The sequence below is a fragment of the Xyrauchen texanus genome, chromosome 39 (genome assembly GCF_025860055.1).
Source record: "Xyrauchen texanus isolate HMW12.3.18 chromosome 39, RBS_HiC_50CHRs, whole genome shotgun sequence".
NCBI lineage: Eukaryota > Metazoa > Chordata > Actinopteri > Cypriniformes > Catostomidae > Xyrauchen > Xyrauchen texanus.
The window spans coordinates 3,751,029-3,756,157 of NC_068314.1; positions in this window are offsets into that span (position 1 = coordinate 3,751,029).

The window sequence follows — 5,129 nt, forward strand, 5'->3', positions numbered from 1 at the left end:
AGAGAGCTGTATTTCTGTCGGCACGAAACGAGGCGAGCCCGTCTAGCTGAATGGCGGCATCCGGAACTCTGTCGCTGAGCCACGTCTCCGTGAAAACAAAGACGCAGCAGTCTCTAAACTCACGCTGCGTAGCCTGCTGGAGTCGGATATAGTCCAGTTTATTATCCAGGGAGAAAACATTTGAGAGCAGGATAGACGGGAGAGCCGGCCGCCTAGGGTTTGTTTTTAGCCTAGCATGGACCCCCGCCCTCTTTCCGCGCTTCCGCTTTCTCGCACACTGCTTACGACGTCCTCTCCCCTGGCCACCGGCATCAGGTGACGCCGAGGACTGGAGGCCTGTTCTCCACAGCAAGCCAAGTACACGTAGCGCCTCCTGCAGGTCATCATGCAGCTTGGTTTTTGCATGAGTCTTATATTTCAGTAGTGTCTGGCGATGGTAGACACAAACACCGGTTGATCCGATGTCCATGTGTTGCAAAAGTCGGGCTTTTTAAACAAAAATAGCACCATTGTGGATCCGGAATGGCCGCTGCGTGCTACCGCGCCGCCATCTTGGATATACTGTTCAATGGATATATCTTGTGAATTAATTTTTTCTAGAGTCATCTCCGTTTTAATGCTACCATAATGTAACAATTTTACTACATGAATTGCACTACTTTTATTTAAAAATGTTATAAATATATGTGTGTGTATACAGCATATCAGTATAAAGATGACATTTTCTCTGCAGATACACACAGCAAGTGATGTGGTTTCAGTTGGCTGCAGGTGCTGATTTAGAGTCAGCTTTTCCTGTCCCACTAATAGTTTGAATTTGGGTAAGAGAAACTGATCCTAGACCAGTAGTTACAGAAATATTGCAGAATTATAATGGAGCAGCAATCTAAATTATTGGATTAAACAAGCTAATACGAGTGAAAACTCCTGGGGATTTTTATTGTTTAATTCATTTTCCCTGCATGCCTGACAAGCCATTTTTAAGGGCCACATTGCATCACTTTGGAAAAAGGAAAATTGTTGGTGAATCTTGCGAGAGAAAGAGTTCCGATGGCAGTTGGCAGGTAAAAAATATCAGCTCCTGCTGTAACTTAAATTTTTGCCTGAAAATGTATGTTTTTATGACTCAAACAATACTTAAATGATTGGAAACTAAACTAAGATCAAAAGAGACAGAAGATTTTTAAGCTAAGACCTCTAAGAAACTTGAAGATCACACACAAATTGCACACATCCTCCCATCCCCGGCAACCCAACGGGTTTCTCAGGTCTTTCAAGCTTCTCAGAGCTCCAAGAGAAAAGACATCAGCACCAGGCAGAGATATTCAGAGACCAAAATAACATCTATCAGCAGCAACAGAGAAGAGACAACACAACATAGTCATCCTCTGTGATTCTAACGGCCGGGGATGACTGTTTCCAGGGAGAAATGTGAAGAAGATCTGATGTCCTACCTCCCACTCTGCTTTAAAGCTGCTGAGAGAAGGTGAATTGGGTGCACCCTCACACATCATACTGCACACTGGGACAAACGACCTCAGCACCAGGAAAGTGGACATCGTCAAAGCTCTCATCAACATGGTGACTCAGTGCCAGAGTCATCATCTCTATACTTCTGCCTCACAGAGATGTTCCACAAAACATCATCAATGCCATTAATGGAGAGATAGCTGATGTGTGTGCAATCATGCTGAATGTACACATTGCAAAGCATTAGTGAATCAACACATCATTTATGAGCACCTATATGACCGTATCCACATTCATCAAGAGGGCATTAGAATATTTGCCCCCATAACACACCCCTTGATCACGAGGAGTGGGTAAGACAGCATGCTGGCATCAGACAGCTATACTGCCGTTGTCGTGTTAGGAAGAGGTATTGCAGACACAGGCGACTTCAGCCAGATAAAAAATATGCTGAAACTTTTATGTTTTATGTTCAACATACAGGGTATGTTTTCTACTGCCTTTGGAGAAAAAGCAAGAACTATGATTTTGTAAACATTGTATATATATATATATGTCATGTTTAGATGTGTTTTTGTTCATGTCTTGATTTCATGTCATTTATTTTGAAAATCTAGTTTCTCTAGTCATGTGATGTCACCAATGAGCCCATGCCTGCCATGGCCAACGAGCCAACGTTGCCAGCCTCGTCTATCCCAGAGCCTGCACCGCCAGCTTCGTCCTCACGGAGGAGGAGGAGGAGAATGGATTTCGTCTCTGAGTCTCAGCCCATGTTCAGGGCCACAGAGGTCATACCCGAGACTATGTCCATGCCTGCGACCACAGAGTTCGCTCCCGAGACACAGTCCATGCCCACGACCACAAAGGTCACTCCCAAGACTCTGCCCAAGCCCATGACCACAGAGGTCACTCCCGAGACACTACCTACGACCACAGAGGTCGCTCCCGAGACTCTACCCATGTTCACGAACACAGGGACCATCTCCGAGTCTCTGCCCATGTACACGACCACAGAGGTTGTTTCCCAGTTATCCACGGCTCCACCTTCCACAATCTTGCCCTATGTCATGGCAGCCAAGCCGGAGTCAGCTCCAGGCCACGTCGCAGCCAAGCCAGAGTCAGCTCCAGGCCACGTCGCAGCCAAGCCAGAGTCAGCTCCAGGCCATGTCGCAGCCACGCCCCAGACTGCTCCATGCCACATCATAAGCAAGCCTCTGCTCCACCATCCAGGCCTGCCTCTGCTCCACGGTCCAGGCCCGCCTCTGCTCTACAGGGGACCTCCATCCCTACTACTCCACCTTGGTAATCAGCCCCATCGGCTCTGTCATTCGAGTCAAGTTGCTATAGCCCCGCCCCACCCATATTCCTCCTGTTCCCTCTTGATAAGTGTGTTTTTGTTTTCGGGCTTCTGGAGTTTAAATGTGATTCATGTCATGTTTAGATGTGTTTTTGTTCATGTCTTGATTTCATGTCTTTTATTTAGAAAATCGAGTTTCTCTAGTCATGTGGTGTCCTGTTTTCCCTCCATGTATATGTGTCTTGTGTTCTTGGTCTTGTTATTGCTTCTTTCATGTTATTGGTTTATGCTTATTGTCTTGTTATCTTGTTTAGAGTTCTGTTTGGTCATTGGCTTATGTTTTCCCATGTCCATGTATTTAAGCCCTCATGTTGCCATTGTCCAGTGTCTAGTATTGATGTTAGTTGTGTAGCACTGTTCAAGTTCATGTCAAGTTTAAGCCTTGCCTACCATGTTCATGTTTAAGTTTCAAGTTTATGTTATGTTTTATTCACGTTTATAGTTAGGGTTTTTGGTTTTCACTTTGATTATTAAACTGCACTTGGGTTCTTCATTTCATCATCATCGTCTTCATCATTGCCATTGCCAGCTACAAGCATTACAATATAGTTCAGTTATCATACTATTACTTGAGTCATGGAGACGATTTCTGTAGAGTCAAAAACGTACACTCCTTCAAACTACTGAGAATTATATATACCATCAGTGAAACACCCTCGCATTAAAAATGGAAGATATTCAGGATGAGTTATTGTTTGGTTTAAAGAACATCTTTTCCATTACATTCAGCCAGTTAAAACAGAGATTACACATATTTGGATGAAAATGGAAAAGGATTTATTTGTACAGATGAGGATACTTACCTGTGTGCCATCCCCCACATGAGTCACCCTTTTATAATGAGGAGATCTTCAACACATTACAATCTGAGATCATTCAGTTTCTGTCTCTAGGCTCAGGCTTGATAATAAGGGATCTGAATGGAAGAGCTGGGAAAGAACTGGATTATATTAGTTCACAGTGATGCCACAGCTACCTTTCAGACTGTCATTAGTCTGAACCAGTCAGTCAGTCTTCTACCATTATCATATCAGAAGTCTAAACTGTATCCCCTCCCAACCAGATTCTTCTTGAGAAAAGACAGTCCAGTCCAGAGGAATCAGTTGATCAAAATTTATTCTGGGACTATTCTGTGACACAAACACCTGGACAAAACATTTCGGAACCCATTATAGACAAAGTGATCTAAACTCCACCCCCAAAAAATATGACCTCCCAACTACATCAACTAGAATACACAATAAAGGGTCAATTAAATCATTTGGACACCCCTCATATCACTCCCAAAAAATCAAATCCCTCAAAATAAAAAAAATCTTCCAGCTCAGATGGAATTTTCAATGAGATGTTTAAACATGGCAGCCCCAAACTGAATGAGGCCATTTTTAAATTATGTAATTTGCTCTTAAAATCAGTACACATTTTTGAGAACTGGAAAGAAAATCAAATCACCCCAATCTTCAAACAAGTTGACATATTTAACCCAAACATCTACAGGGGCATTTCAGCGAGCAGCAACTTGAATGACAGATTAGTTCAGTATCTCCAAGAACACAAGACTCATGCCAAAACAGAGAATAACTGATCATATCTACACACTGCACACACTTGTACACAAACATGTCCACCATACAAAACAAGGGAAAATATTTGGTTGCTTCAGTGATTTTCAAAAGCCATTGATTCCGTTTGGCATAATGGACTCTTCCTAAAACTGATTCAATGTGGAATAGGAGGAATGTTAATGATTTAATAAAAGGTCATGCACAAATATAACAAATGTTGCACTAAAATAAACAAAAGAACTGAATATTTCAGCCAGAATAAAGGAGTTCGTCAAGCCTGCAGCCTAAGCCCAACTTTTATCAATGAATTGTCCACAATGCTTCAAAACTCTTCTAGCCGTGGGCTCTATCTAGAAGACAGAGAAATCAAATGTCACCTACAGCAGAAGCATTATTTGAAAGCCTCACATTACTAGAATATGACTGTAGTAACTGGGCCTTACCAATAAACATGGGCAAGGTTAAAATCATAATTTTTCAAAAGAAAGATCTTCTTAGAGACAAAAACATTTTTTTACATTTGGGGGAGAAATTCTTATGTCTAAATGTTACCAGTTACAGTTATTTAGCTCTGACAATCACAGCTTTTGGACAATTTGACATGGCTGAAAAGCACCTAACAGACGAGGCTCGTAGGGCACATTACAGTGTTAGAAAAATATTATTCCAATTTAATGCCCAAATCAAACTGTGGCTGAAAATATTTGACAGTTTCATCAAACCCATCCTTCTGTATG